The following is a 16,239-nucleotide window of genomic DNA, read 5'->3' on the forward strand; positions in this document are numbered from 1 at the left end:
TCTTTTCTTAACGATACCCGACAAGAACCGGTTCTCGATACCCAACCCTAGTCCCACCGAATAATAAACCATGAATGATGAGCCACGCATGGGTGTCTAGTGATTATTCGAAGAATGACCCATGTTTTCATCTATCACGTATCCACGACGAAGGTGCCTCTATGTGCCGCTCTGTACCCCGCATGTGCCACATAGCAGCCTCTAGTAAGCCACGACCAACCGGTCATTAGAGCCTTGAATAGCTCGTATCAGCCATGCTAAACTGTTGGGAAAGTGTAGGAACACGGACCCACAACAGGGGGCGCAAATGAATGGACAATGGAGAAAGTCAAATCACAAAGTTTTACTGTTGTGAATTCACACAACAAACACAACAGATTACAAATACAGCAGTAACCGAATTCCAAAGGTGTCGTGTGGGCAGGCTCGACGATAGGAGACGTCTGTCCGAGTCGAACCGGAACCACCCGATTTCCTCTGCCACCGAACCCCGGGGATACTGGAGCCGCCAAGTCCCGAACCCCAGGTGGCCACTGCCTCCGCTCGTCGGATCCGGTACTGCTGGCAAGGAACAGAAACAGTCAGGTGTGGGTGCGGCTGCACCCAGCAACACACAGGGTGGAACACCACCTCCACCTCTTGTCAGGAAAACACTAAAGTGCAGGAGTGTGAGTACTTATCCAAATACTGTTTCCTGCTGCTCTTCTCTCTCTCTGTATAAAGGCAAAAGGTAATTAAGGTTGATATAATCGGCTGGATACGTTACCTCCTTGGTAAAGCGATATCTCGGCAATGAGGTGGAGATGCCGTCCTGCTGATATACCTCCCTGTTGATTGATATCAGCTGTCTCGTCTCAGGTGATGGGTGACAGCTGTCACCCTGGCTGCTCCTGTGAGGCGACAGCGCCCTCTGGTGCCTGGAGCCCGCACTCCAGACAGGGCGCCCTCTGGTGGTGGTGGGCCAGCAGTACCTCCTCTTCGGCGGCCCACACAACAGGACCCCCCCCTCAATGGGCGCCTCCTGGCGCACGACCAGGCTTGTCCGGGTGGCGACGGTAGAAGTCGACCAGGAGGGCCGGATCCAGGATGAAGCTCCTCTTCACCCAGGAGCGCTCTTCGGGGCCGTACCCTTCCCAGTCCACCAGATACTGCAAACCCCGGCCCATCCGTCGGACGTCCAGGAGCCGGCGTACAGTCCAAGCCGGCTCGCCGTCGATGATCCGGGCAGGAGGTGGTGCCGGACCCGGAGTGCAGAGGGGTGAGGTGTGATGAGGTTTTATCCTGGAAACATGGAACACTGGATGAATCCGCAGTGAGGCCGGGAGCTGAAGCCTCACTGCGGCGGGATTGATGGCCTTGAGAATTTTAAATGGACCAATGTATCGTTCCTGCAGTTTTGGGGAGTCCACTTGTAGGGGAATGTCCTTGGTGGACAACCACACTTCCTGCCCAGGACGATACGTAGGAGCCGGGGTCCGCCGCCGGTCTGCATGGTTCTTCGCCCTCGTCCGGGCCTTCAACAAAGCAGAACGGGCGGCACGCCACACCCGACGGCACTTCCGTAGGTGGGCCTGGACCGAGGGCACACCGACCTCCCCCTCAACCACCGGAAACAACGGGGGTTGATACCCCAAGCACACCTCGAAAGGGGAGAGGCCGGTGGCTGATGACACTTGGCTGTTGTGGGCGTACTCGATCCAGGCCAGGTGGGTACTCCAGGCCGTCGGGTGCGCGGCTGTCACACAGCGTAGGGTCTGCTCCATCTCCTGGTTGGCCCGTTCTGCTTGTCCGTTGGTCTGGGGGTGATACCCGGATGAGAGACTGACCGTGGCCCCCAGTTCCCGGCAAAAGCTCCTCCAAACATGCGAGGAGAACTGGGGACCGTGATCAGAGACGATGTCTGATGGTATCCCATGCAGACGGACGATGTGGTGGACTAGGAGGTCCGCTGTCTCCTGGGCCGTTGGTAGCTTCGGGAGGGCCACGAAGTGGGCCGCCTTGGAGAATCGGTCCACTATCGTGAGGATGACAGTGTTTCCCTGGGACGGCGGGAGACCCGTGACAAAATCCAGGCCGATGTGAGACCAGGGGCGATGAGGCACGGGCAGCGGCTGCAGCAACCCCGATGTCTTGCGGTGGTCGGCCTTGCCCCTGGCGCAGGTGGTACAGGCCTGGATGTAACCCCGGACGTCGGCCTCCAGGGACGCCCACCAGAAGCGCTGTCGGATGACTGCCATGGTTCTTCGCACCCCAGGATGACAGGAGAGCTTAGAACCGTGACAGAAGTCCAAAACTGCAGCCCTGGCTTCTGGTGGGACGTAAAGTTTGTTCTTCGGTCCGGTTCCGGGGTCCGGGTCTCGTGTCAGGGCCTCCCGGACGGTCTTCTCCACGTCCCAGGTGAGGGCGGCCACGATAGCGGACTCCGCGATGATGGGATCCGGGGGATCCGACGGCTCCGTTTTGACCTCTTCTTCATGTACCCGGGACAAAGCATCCGATCTTTGATTTTTGGTCCCGGGACGGTAGGTGATCCGGAAGTCAAAACGGCCGAAGAACAGTGACCAGCGGGCTTGCCTGGGATTCAGCCGCTTGGCGGTCCTGATATACTCCAGGTTCCGGTGGTCAGTGAAAACCGTGAATGGCACGGACGTTCCCTCCAACAGATGTCTCCACTCCTCAAGAGCCTCTTTCACCGCAAGGAGCTCTCGATTGCCGACGTCATAGTTCCGTTCGGCTGGGGTCAACCTGCGGGAAAAATAGGCACACGGGTGAAGGACCTTATCGGTCTTCCCGCTTTGGGACAGCACGCCTCCTATCCCTGAGTCCGAGGCGTCCACTTCAACCACTAACTGGCGACTAGGATCGGGCTGCACCAGAACAGGTGCAGACGAGAAGCGCCGTTTCAACTCCTTGAACGCGGCATCGCAATGATCCGACCAGGTGAAGGGGACTTTTGGTGAGGTCAGGGCTGTCAGGGGGCTAACTACCTGACTGTAGCCCTTAATGAACCTCCTGTAGAAATTAGCAAAGCCTAGGAACTGTTGCAACTTCCTACGGCTTGTGGGTTGGGGCCAGTCTCTCACCGCCGCAACCTTGGCCGGATCGGGAGCGACGGAGTTGAAAGAGATAATGAACCCCAAGAAGGACAAAGATGTGCGGTGGAACTCACACTTCTCGCCCTTCACAAACAGCCGGTTCTCCAACAACCGCTGCAGGACCTGACGTACATGCTGGACATGGGTCTCAGGATCCGGAGAAAAGATGAGTATATCGTCTAGATATACGAAGACGAACCGGTGCAGGAAATCCCGCAAGACATCGTTAACCAACGCTTGGAAAGTCGCGGGAGCATTTGTGAGACCGAACGGCATGACCAGGTACTCAAAGTGCCCTAAGGGGGTGTTAAATGCCGTCTTCCACTCGTCTCCCTTCCGGATCCGAACCAGGTGGTACGCATTTCTAAGATCGAGCTTAGTGAATATTTGGGCTCCATGCAGGGGCGTGAACACTGAATCCAACAGGGGCAACGGGTATCGATTGCGAACCGTGATCTCGTTCAGCCCCCTATAATCAATGCATGGACGAAGACCGCCGTCTTTTTTACCCACAAAAAAGAAACCTGCACCCATCGGGGAGGTGGAATTCCGGATCAACCCGGCGGCTAACGAGTCCCGGATGTAGGTCTCCATTGATTCGCGCTCAGGCCGTGAGAGGTTGTACAGCCTGCTGGACGGGAACTCACTGCCTGGAACCAAATCAATGGCACAATCATAAGGACGGTGGGGGGGAAGGGTGAGCGCCAGATCCTTGCTGAACACGTCGACAAGGTCATGGTACTCCACCGGCACCGCCCCCAGATTGGGCGGGACTCTGACCTCCTCCTTAGCTCGGGAGCCGGGAGGAACCGAGGAACCTAGACACACCCGATGGCAGGTCTTGCTCCACTGAACCACTACCCCGGACGGCCAATCAATCCGGGGATTGTGCTTCAACATCCAGGGAAATCCTAAAACCACACGGGAGGTGGCCTGAGTCACAAAAAACTCGATCACCTCCCAGTGATTCCCTGACACCACCAGAGTTACAGGTGGTGTCTTATGCGTGATCGGAGGGAGTAGGGAGCCATCTAGTGCCCGAACCTGTACAGGCGAGGTAAGCGCCACCAGAGGGAGCCCTATCTCCCTAGCCCATCTGCTATCCAACAGATTCCCCTCAGAGCCCGTGTCCACCAGTGCTGGGGCCTTCAGGGTTGAGTCCTCATAAAGGATCGTGACTGGGAGTCGTGTGGCAATGTGGGTGTGTCCCACGTGAATGTCTCGGCCCACCCCTAGCCCTGTCTCTAGGGGCGGGCGTTTGGAGTTTGACCGCTCGGGGCAGTCTCTTACGTGGTGCTCTGTCGAGCCACAAACAAAACAAGCTCCGTGGGCCTGCCTCCTCTGTGCATCTGGTGCCCTAAATGTTGCCCTACTCGTGTCTTTAGCTTCGTCAGCAGGGGGAGCTGTGGCCCCACGGAGCACAGGGGCCGTGGAGCGTGGGGAAGGCGGAGCGCGGTCGGATCCGGAAGGGAGAGGGACGGCGCGTGCCCGGCCACGCCCTTCGTCTCGTTCCCGCCGACGTTCTTCTAACCGGTTGTCTAATCGTATGACAAGATCGATGAGCCCGTCTAAATCCCGCGGTTCGTCCTTAGCCACCAGGTGCTCCTTAAGAACCAATGACAGTCCGTTTACAAAGGCGGCGCGGAGGGCAGTGCTATTCCAGCTGGACCTCGCAGCCGCGATGCGGAAGTCGACTGCATAGGTAGCTGCGCGCCAACACCCCTGTCTCATCGACAGTAGCACAGTTGAAGCGGTTTCTCCTCTATTGGGGTGATCGAACACGGTTCTGAACTCCCTCACAAACCCATCATATGTCTGAAGGAGCCGTGACTTTTGCTCCCAGAGCGCTGTAGCCCAAGCGCGTGCCTCGCCGCGAAGCAGGTTTATTACATAAGCTACCTTGCTAGCATCTGTCACGTACATGACTGGACGCTGTGCGAAGACGAGCGAACACTGCATAAGGAAATCCGCGCACGTCTCCACACAGCCTCCGTACAGCTCTGGGGGGCTTATGTATGCTTCCGGGGAAGGTGGGAGGGGTCGTTAAACGACCAGTGGAACGTCAATGTTATGCACAGGGTCTACGGGAGGGAGAGCCGCAGCGGGCGCGCTTCCACCTGCGCGGCGAGAGCCTCCACCCTGCGGTTCAGGAGGACGTTCTGCTTGGTCATCAAATCTAACCAAGTCGTGAAAGCGGAGAGGATCCGCTGCAACTCACCGATTACCCCTCCTGCGGACCCCTGCGCGTCCTGTTCTTCCATTGGCCGTTCAACAGCCGGTTGACGCCCCTCGGGATCCATGACGTTGGCCGAGATATCCTGTTGGGAAAGTGTAGGAACACGGACCCACAACAGGGGGCGCAAATGAACGGACAATGGAGAAAGTCAAATCACAAAGTTTTACTGTTGTGAATTCACACAACAAACACAACAGATTACAAATATAGCAGTAACTGAATTCCAAAGGTGTCGTGTGGGCAGGCTCGACGATAGGAGACGTCTGTCCGAGTCGAACCGGAACCACCCGATTTCCTCTGCCACCGAACCCCGGGGATACTGGAGCCGCCAAGTCCCGAACCCCAGGTGGCCACTGCCTCCGCTCGTCGGATCCGGTACTGCTGGCAAGGAACAGAAACAGTCAGGTGTGGGTGCGGCTGCACCCAGCAACACACAGGGTGGAACACCACCTCCACCTCTTGTCAGGAAAACACTAAAGTGCAGGAGTGTGAGTACTTATCCAAATACTGTTTCCTGCTGCTCTTCTCTCTCTCTGTATAAAGGCAAAAGGTAATTAAGGTTGATATAATCGGCTGGATACGTTACCTCCTTGGTAAAGCGATATCTCGGCAATGAGGTGGAGATGCTGTCCTGCTGATATACCTCCCTGTTGATTGATATCAGCTGTCTCGTCTCAGGTGATGGGTGACAGCTGTCACCCTGGCTGCTCCTGTGAGGCGACAGCGCCCTCTGGTGCCTGGAGCCCGCACTCCAGACAGGGCGCCCTCTGGTGGTGGTGGGCCAGCAGTACCTCCTCTTCGGCGGCCCACACAACACTAAACCACGTATAAGCCACACAGTGCCATGTAACGCAACATCAGGATGTAATTCATAAAGAATGTAGGACATTTCATTTTGGGAGGAAAACAAAACGTTTTAGTTGATTGTAGTTTATTGTCTGTTGATTGTAGTTTATTGTCTGCATTACAGCATTTGGAAAGAGGTGTCATTTTATTTAAAGCAGCAATTTGTTTTGAAGTTATTAATTCCGACCGGACTCTCGGCAGAGAGCCGCACAGTGCTTGGAGCTGTGCCAACGGGACGGAGGACAATTCTCATTTCTTGACTGCAACAAGACAAGAGTCCCAGTTAGTGACTTTAATCCACACAAAAGTGACTCACGATTGAAATTAAAAGTAAATGAGCTCAAAGTGGACATGCAAAATGAAGACCAACAAGATGAAAACACAGCTCCGAACAGCCATATAATAAATGAATTATATCACTAATTTGTCCAAAAATATTAGTCCTATCAACTTTGTTTTTGCAGCATTAATCCTTGACCCAAAATTCATAAACATACCAAATGTCAAATGTCAGCTCTCCCCAGTTTCATGCACACACACACAGAGAGACCACTTGGCTATTACAACATCGTTATTCATGTTATTTTATGTTATTTTAGTGTGTATTTGTTTGTGTGTTGGTGTGTTTGATGTCCCTCCCGATGGTCAGAAGTCACTCTGCGTTTCAGGAAGGATGTTGTCTTCTTGTGGTCTCAGACAATTGTTGGCAGTCTGTGTGAGAACCTTTCCTGCAGTAGACAGCAAGGAGATTCAATGATGGTTCCTACAGTCAGACTTGTCTCCTTTTTGCTTGTAGAAGGTGACAATCATCAAGTTTCAAAAGCATAATACAGACATAATCGGAATCCATTAAATTTCATTTTGATCTTGATAAATCTCATTGCGTCTGCAAACCTCACCTCACCTTGACTGTGTGGATGCTTCTGTGATCTTCTACACAGTCAAGGTCAGTAAGCCTTTCCTCATCAACAAACAGCTTCTGGTTTCCACTACTTACATCAGGAGGAACTTTTTGATATGCAGCACTGCAGCCAAAGCAGCCTTTCAGAATTCCCAATTGATGTAGATGTGAACAATAAATACCAATCTGACTCCAAATCCGAAGAATCCATGCTCCATCTCTGGATAAATCTACTTAATTCCATGAATATGGATGCAATGCAGTCAGGATTTTCCAGAGCCGTGATGTGGCATATTCCTGATCATGATCCAGCACACAAAACTGCTGAAGTCCCTCAGCAGATCGAGGGAACTCCTTTGTGGCTCTTGGCTGCAGCAGACCTTTGGAAGATAAGGATGGACTGCAGAGCTGCCTGGGTGATTACACAGGACCCCAAAGCAGATGCAGAAAAGGAGACGACTTTTCAGACTTTTCATTAGAGCATTCATTCCCAATGATGCTGCTGAACAAGACGGTTTGGCAAAATACAATCCTCAAAAACAGGCCAGTTCACATTATTAAATAAAGTGATAACTCCTCCAGCCACATCATCATCAATGAATTTTACTTCTTATAACAGCCAATATTTCCAGCAAGTTTAATAAAAATTGCTTCCTGACTTTCTGAGTAAACAGTAAGAGGAGCAGAGACAGAAACACAAGCAATTTGGAGGTAATTATACTGACAGCATGTGGAAGAGTCAAACTTTAACATCCACTATGCAAAACCCTGGCAGCTTCATGTGTAAAAGCAGGACTGCAATTAAGATTTTGGTTAAAACAGTTTTGGCTGATCAAATATTTCCACTTTGTGTGTGCAGAACTTTAATTTGGATATTTGCATCTTGTCTTCACATAATCAGATATCAAATGTGCACAGTGTCGGTGAATTGTGTTGGCTACCTCAGTGGAAGGAGGAAGCATATGTTTGGAAGAAATGTCCATTTCAGTAGTAACAGGCTGCAGGAAAAAAAAAAAAAGATTCGCCACTGATCTGAATTTAGAGCACAAAGATCAGAAAATTTCAATTTTTATTTTAAGAAGCATAATTTGTCTCTATGTCATCTGATTGCGATTCAAGTGATGCCCTTGGCTGTGAATCTCACAAGAAATGCTCCCGGGGAGCCAGGCTAATCAGATTGTTTTGTTCCAAATTAGACCTCCAGGGAATAAAATGCCCAAACAAACTGAAACATGAAGCGTGCTTCTCTCAACACGGGGCGACAGCAGAGATTCCTCCCTCAGTGCTGCTGCACTTCTACAGCCTACAATACAACTTGGAATTTCCTCGTCCTGGAGACATTTTCAGTCCGTCCTGGTTCTGTAAGTCAGTCGTGTTTTGTGTACAAACAGCTCTGTGCATCCACTCACTGTGGAACCACAATGAGTATATAGTTGGTTTTGCTCACCGACAGAAGTTCTTCCATACAAGAATGTGCAGGAACCAGGCCGAAACAGCAAATATTGTCATAATTGGACGCAGTCAGGGAGGGAAAGAGGTGTGGTCAGCTGTGTCAGAACGCATCCAGATTACCTCGTCCACACCTGCACGATGGTATCCAAAGCGCATTTGGACAACAGATAGATGACACAGACTGCCGTCAGATGGCCATAAAAGGCACTGAAGACTGCCCAATGTCCAGACTTCTGGATGGCAAACACGGGACCGGCGTGAGCGCTGTGTTCCTCCCTTTGCACAGTCCTTGTCGGTACTGAACACCGGAGTACAACCAACATATGGACCGGACTCACATGGACTCAAGCTGCGTCTGACACACGGTGTGACTGCTTGGCCCACTGCCAGCAAACTTTCTGCAAAGGTGTGCAGTGGCCCACGTGCACGCTTAGTGGCTCACGCAGCCATTATGAACACACACACAGCTGAGTGACAATTCCAGCCCTGCACGTGCACGCAAGTGCCCAGCACATGCGTGTGGGGCACATGTGCACATGCCACTGGACACCTTTGCTGAAAGTTTGCAGCATTGTCACACCATGCGTCAGACGGAGCCTTTCCAGCGAACTTTAATTTCTTTTTTCTTTTTTGCTCACTTCAGCAGCACAATGCAACTCTGTACATTGTGATGTCGGTTGGATTATCACATGGGATTTAATTTTTGCATGATTATTTGCAGCACACAGCTGCCTGGTGAGAGGCTTTTCACCACAGGCTGTGATTTTGTTCCTGTGCGCTCTGCGCTGTCCTGGTTCCATGCTGGAGATGAGTTTCATGTTGAATAATCTTGTCATGGCCTGGCAATACAGTTCCACGTCACACCTCCTACAGAGTTTAGATGGTGATCAGGTAATAATAATATGTATATTACAGCGGTGAGATCCATTCAGCGCCGTGCCTGACGTACGCTATTACTGTGCATGAGACCACAGAGAGGTGGAGCGGCACATGGTACTTTCGGTTTGATTGCACACTGTTCGCACCTGCTGCACATGATGAATGCATGCCACATAACATGGTATTTATTACACATCAACATTTCCTTTGCCCTCCCTGGCCGGGATCCAGTGGAGGTGGACATCTGTGGCACAATATGTCGACAGGCTTTGCTGTGACCATTTGATCTCAGAGCTCAGTCAACCGCGATCAGATCATTTCAGATGCTGTTTTCATGCCATCAGAATATGCAGAGATTAGATGACACAAAAACTGCATATAGACCACTGTCAGATGTGCATGGCATCTCGATGGCACCAAGAGTGTTTTGAACATGTGCAACACACTCGGAGCAGCTGAGAACATGGGACCAAATATGTAGATGCTCATAGACTGCTGTCTGTTGGTCTTCAAACCGCACCTCAATATTTCCCGATTGTGTCCAGATGTGTCATTCTGATGCAATTTGGCCTCAATCGGCATATATGTGATGGGATATAAGCAGCAAAAAGTTGAAATGAGGTGCTACAAATGGCAGGATCCTGATTCCTAATTACTTTTGGAATTACAGAGCTGGTGCATTTAAAGAGGAAACTTTCTGTTGGAATGCAAAAATTAATGATGTCCAAAAGTTCTACTTGTTGGAATTCATGTAGAACTCTGCCAAGTACCTTTGCTATCCTTGTCATGAGAAATGTAATTTATATGGGAATTTGGTTTAGACCTTCAAAGACTGAACAAAGTCACAAAGCTGATTTCTGCATTATCACATGCACATAAAGCATACCGGTGATATGGAACTGAACAGTAAGTAATCAGTAAGTGTACAGGTAGGTGGATTAATCTGCTGGGCATCGCTGCCTGTCGCACCTCCTCCAGTGCCTATGGATCAGCTGCAGGGTCATCAGCCAGGAACTACCATTCACCAACATTTCACTCCTTTAATTGACACATCTCCTGGTGGCAGAGCAGTGACAGGGACGTCTCCCTGTCACCCCCTGCAGCTGATAGATGTTATCCCTCTGCAGCTATTTTCTGGGTTAGGTGTACTTCCCCAGCTCTTACTCTTTTTCCTCAACCAGACCCAAAAGCTATCTTTCGCCGCTTCCTCTGCCAGTTCCTTTATTTCCTTCTGTAATTTTCCTCCAGTCACTTCTGCATCCCTCAGGAGGTGTATGGTGGACAGCCCCACAAAGTCTCGGCATCAAACCTCTACTGGGTAGATGGTGCTCTTCCAGCCAGCCTCCCGGCACTTGGCAGCCAACTCTGAGTACTTCCGCTCAAAAGCAGCCTCAATATCTTCCTCCATTGGTACTGTAACCTCAATGAGGAGCACAGATTTAGCTTTGGAAGACCACACAACTATGTCAGGGCAGACAGAAGTGGTGGCAATTGTGACAGGGAACTGGAGCTGCCTGCCAAGTCAACCCTCATGTTCCACTCCTGGTCAGAGGAGAAAGGGCGTGTTGTTTCGCTAGGCTTAGTGCTACTTCTTTGCCCACCTTCCATGACAAAGCAGATGTGGCCTTCTGATAATGGTGGTCCTTTGCTGCTCTGTCGACCCCACCTCCAGCACCTCGCCTAGCTTTCTCAGTATTTGGTCATGTCGCGATCTGTAGCACCCCTGTGAGAGCGTGATCTTACAGCCTGAGAGGATGTGGAGGCTTGCATATGGAGCTTTGGAATTCCTCATTTCCAAACCACTGATGAAGGTTCCAAGAACAGAGGAGTGTGTCATAAGTTGAGCAGATTAGGAAACTGATCCTTGCCTGTGGGATCTTCCACAGGTCTGACCAACTGATGCTCCGATTAACAACTCCTTCCCAGGTAGTCTAGCTTCATTGTCAGCCTGCGACACAGCCTTGATCTTATAGTGTTCTTCCGCCATCCTTGTTACCTCTGCCACCACTATCTCCTTCCTTTCTCTACTAAACTTTGGACCATAACAGTGCCTCTCCCCACACTAGCCCTGCTCTTCCTGTCTGGACTCTGCTGATGATCTCTTTATGCTGCAGCCTACTGACCGCTCAGTCGGCCTCAGTTTTGGCATTCCACATCCAGACGATAGGAACCATAGCATTTGTGTTCCTACCAGACTGGTCAGTGGACTCTCAAAGCTCGAGAACCAGCCTGGTGTTCTCCTGCATGTAGCCCAAACTGACTGACTGCAGTGGCAGCTGCAGTGTGATCGTCCCAAAGAGGTCCATCTCTGAGAGACACCGTAGTAGCCCCAGCCACTTTCGGATGAATGAATTGGCTTTTCCATCCATCCCGCTTGCGGTGGATGATGGGATCTCACCCATCTTCAGTGGCCACATCACTCTCCTGTAGCGTGTGAACTGGTAACACCAGACCTTGTACTTCCCAGGGAGTTGGCATTGATTGATCCTTGCCAGGCCTTCTGGGAGCTGTTTCATCACAGTTCTTCCCATTTGTTTGTCAGACAGATCTGCCGTATACAGCCTCCCCAGGCTTTTGATGCAATGCTCAGACAGGAGTGGGATTTTCTCTCCACCTATAACAAAGGTGGTGTTGTCACTTCTAACTCCTTTTCTGAGAGACAGGCTTACATGACTTGGAGGGCTTCATCTTCATTCTTGCCTATGACATCAGCTCATCTCCATCCTTTTCAGTAATCTAGATGTGCATGCTGCTGTATTTAGGAGGCTGGTGGCATCATCCATGTAGCTCCGCAATGGGGGTAGCCTCTGTCCAGATGGTAGTTTGATCTCTCCAACCATCTGTCTTGCTAGCTCAAAGGCTGCCACAAACAAGGTGGGAGAATGGCACATCCCACTGCGATTCCTACCTCTAGCTGCTGCCATACAGTGGTGAAATCCTATAGGGCAAAGCACACCTGTAGTTATTCTATGCGATTCATTTTATGCAGTGGTTTAAAATTGAAAATAACCTTTCAGATTGAATTCAACCACAGTCTTTATCTTACTGCAGCATTTCTGTTTCTGCATATTTGACATTTCCGTGTTGTGCTTTGTTTTGTTTTGTTTTTTGTTATTTTGTTATTGGGCGGTTGGCCAAAATAGATGCCCCCCCCCCCCAATTCTAAGTCTGGTCTGCTTCAGTTTTCTTCCTGCAAGGAAGTTTTTCCTGACCACTGGTGCCAGTGGGCTGGGTAAGATTAGACCTCTTGTCTGAGTGTGATTTGGCAATCTGTAAATAACCTGAATTCTATTGCAGCGCTGTGACAGACTGACATCCTGTTCAGGGTGTACCCCACCTTCCTGGCAGCCCCCTGTGGCCCTTCACTGGATTAAGTGGGTACAGAAAATGAATGAATGAATGTACTTCTGTGAATGAGATCAGAGCCTAGTTTTCAAGGGTGTCAATGCAGAAGCTAAATTTCAGGTGGTTCTTGGTTCAAGGAAGAGTTTATTACATTTAAAACTTTTATTCATATTATTTACTGTTAAATATGTAAAGGATAAGTTCTGTTTTTTACAAAATTGATTAAAAAAAACTGCTCACAGTGACTCCTCAGTGTTCTACTCACTTTTGGTGATTCCTTCATTTGCAAGAAATCTTTTTTGAAAATCAGTTTTGGAATGAAATGTGTGTTGCAGTGCCACTCTGAGCTTACCCGATCCCCTCAAATCCCAGAAATTAAGTAGAGCCTGTACATATCTGAAAGGTCACTTTGGAACACCAGAGAACAACTGTCTGTTTCTCCATGTAGAACAACCAGAAAGGGCATTCGGTGTAAAACCTGTTCCAGCTCTTAATGTGGATTTCTACTGGTTTGGACGTGGCAACCCTGAGCAAATGCTGAAGAAACAAAATAAAGTTTAGGAACAAAATAAATTACTTTCAAAACATGTTGAAGACCAACAAGAACTTTCCTTGCTGCAGGGTAGTCTTCCAGCTCTCTCCTTCCTGCATGAATCAGAAATCTCATCTTGGGTTCAGGAATTGTGAATTGTGATTGTTTAAAACACACATTTTAAGCACAAAAAACTTAACCATAGTTTTCTAACAGTAATGTGTCCCTAGGCCCCTACAATCCCCCCAACAATTGTTTGCTGCTTCCACCTTTCAGAAAATACGTGCTCACTCAATGACTCATCTTCAACCACTTGCTAAGGGTCACGGGGGCTGGAGCCTATCCCAGCAGTCATCGGATGGGAGGTGGGATACATCTCAGAGAGGAAGCCAGTCTGTCACATGGCCACATACAGACAAACTAACAGTCACACTCGCACCTACAGACAATTTAAAGTTTCCAATTCACCGTTGCATGTCTTTGGATGTGTGAGGAAGCTGGAGCACCCAAAGGGAACCCACACAGACAGACAGGAGAACATACAAACTCCACACAGAAAGGCCACAGGTGGGAAAGAAATATCTCCGTTTTCACAGATCCAGTGAAACCGCATGAAAATACTGTAGTACATATGCCAGGCCTGTATGTAGCACTGTAACACTTCTACAAAAAATGGAGAAGAAGACGTGGAGATAATCAATCAATCAATGTAGCAACAAAAGCTAAAACTTTAGAAGCCGACTCACGGATTAAATAAAGTCTTTTATTCTGACCTGTTGCCAGGATTCATCATCAGAGATGATGATGAACTCAACTTTACAAGTTGAGCTGAGTTGTAAAGTTGAGTTCAACATCCAAAACTTGTAAGAGTTGTTATGTTAAAGAGAGGTAGCAAGTGGACAGAACTAAATGCAGCTGCAATGTTTTAGAGTGTGACGAATGTAGCACTCAGTCCCTTTAATGTGTCTCAGGTTGTAATAAATAGTGACCTTTTTCCTTGAAGGAGTTCACTGCATTGTAACAAATGAGGCTACAAATATTGGAAATATTCCATTGGAGCAGCGTGAGCACCAGTGCGAGCAGCGTGAGCGGACGGTCGGCGTCTGGGTAGATGGCCGTACCATTGTACAACTTTGATCAGAGTCCACGGGCCACCGAAGGCCCCAGCCAGGACCAGGCGCGTCGGTGGATGCCATCAGCCCCGCAGCACGCCGGAGGCCCAGCTGGGACCGCGGCTCGAGGGAGGCCACCATCAGCCCGCAGCTTGACGGAGGCCCAGCCGGTACTGCAGCTCGTCGGAGATCGTCACCAGCCCTCCACCGCCGGAGACACCACCCGGGCCCGGGACTCGGCACGGCCGCAATTAACATCAGCAGTCGGCCTGTCGGCCCCGCAGAGAAGCCGGGACGTCGCAGGCTAGGCTAAGCCAGCCTGGTTTTGGCTAACACCTAAAAGCTAACAGCTGTTGCACAACAAACAGCTGTTAAATAAGACGGTGAGAATGGGGCCAAAGAAAGCACCCATGACCGAGGATCTGGAGGATATTAAGAAGGTTCTGGATACTCTCACGGAGGAGGTTTGTGCTGTAAAAACTCAGCAGAAGGAGATACTGGCACTAGTGAAGGAAGTTAAGGACCTGAGAGGCCTTATTGAGCAGAAGGACAAACGGATCGCGTTGTTGGAAAGAAGGGTGACTGAAATGGAGCAGTACATGCGAATGAACGATGATGTTGTATCTGGGCTCTACATCAGACCCAGATCGTATGCTCGGGCAGCAGCCTCTGGTAACAGGGGGGAGCCCGATGGACAAGATGAACGCTCCACAGAGCAACAAGTTGCTGCTTTTTTACAAACAAAGGGGATCGATCTGGATATAAACACTATTGAAGCATGTCATCTGTTACCCAGGAAGAATTCATCAGACAAACCTACAATCATCATGAGGTTTGTTAACAGGAAAGACAAAACAACTCTGCTCAAACAAGGATATAAACATAAAGGATCCAATGTTTACATAAATGAACATCTCACTAAACACAACGCAGATATAGCAAAAAAGGCAAGATACTTGAGAAAACAATAAAAAATTCAAAACACATGGACTACAAACTGTAAAGTATTCATCAAACTCAACAGGTCCCCAGAAGAAGCCAAAGTGTTGCTGATCAGAAGCATGGAGGAATTGGCAAAATATGACTAAAACATGGTAATTTAACACAACCAACTTTCATAATGACTGACAAACATACAGACCATTCATCGGTGCTTCTGAACAGTAATAGTATAACTGAGATCATACATGGTTATGAGAAACTGGAATTACAGCATTTTAAGTATACTGAGCATCATATACAGGATCTAGAATATGAGATAGATCCAGACAATCATTTCTATTCCTTCATAGATAGTAACTGTCAGTATTACACAGAGGAACAATACAATAACTGCATTTCAAGTGATGGGAAATTGTCAATAATCCACTTTAATAGCTGGAGTCTGTACAAAAATTTTGGGAGTATCAAAGACTATTTAAAACAATTTTGTCAATCATTCAGTATAATTTTCATAACAGAAACACGGCTTACAGAGGGTGATGACACAAACTACGTATGAGCTGGAGGGTTATGAATTTAATCATCTGAATAGATGAAATAGAGGAGGAGGAGTGGCTTTGTATATGTTGACAAAAGGATTAACTACAAAATTAAAGATGAAATGACTGTGGCTGTGGAAAATCTTTTGGAATCCATCACAATTGAAATATGTATGGAAAAAGGCAAAAATATAATTATTAGCTGCGTATATAGAGTTCCTGGCTCTAAAATTGAAGAATTTCAAAATTGGACAGAGAAATTGTTCTCATAGATGGGTAATAAGCGAGTATTTGTTTGTGGAGATATAAACATTGATCTCTTAAACCCACATCAGCATATAGTAACTGAGGGCTTCATTA

The sequence above is a fragment of the Thalassophryne amazonica genome, chromosome 2, assembly GCF_902500255.1.
Source record: "Thalassophryne amazonica chromosome 2, fThaAma1.1, whole genome shotgun sequence".
NCBI lineage: Eukaryota > Metazoa > Chordata > Actinopteri > Batrachoidiformes > Batrachoididae > Thalassophryne > Thalassophryne amazonica.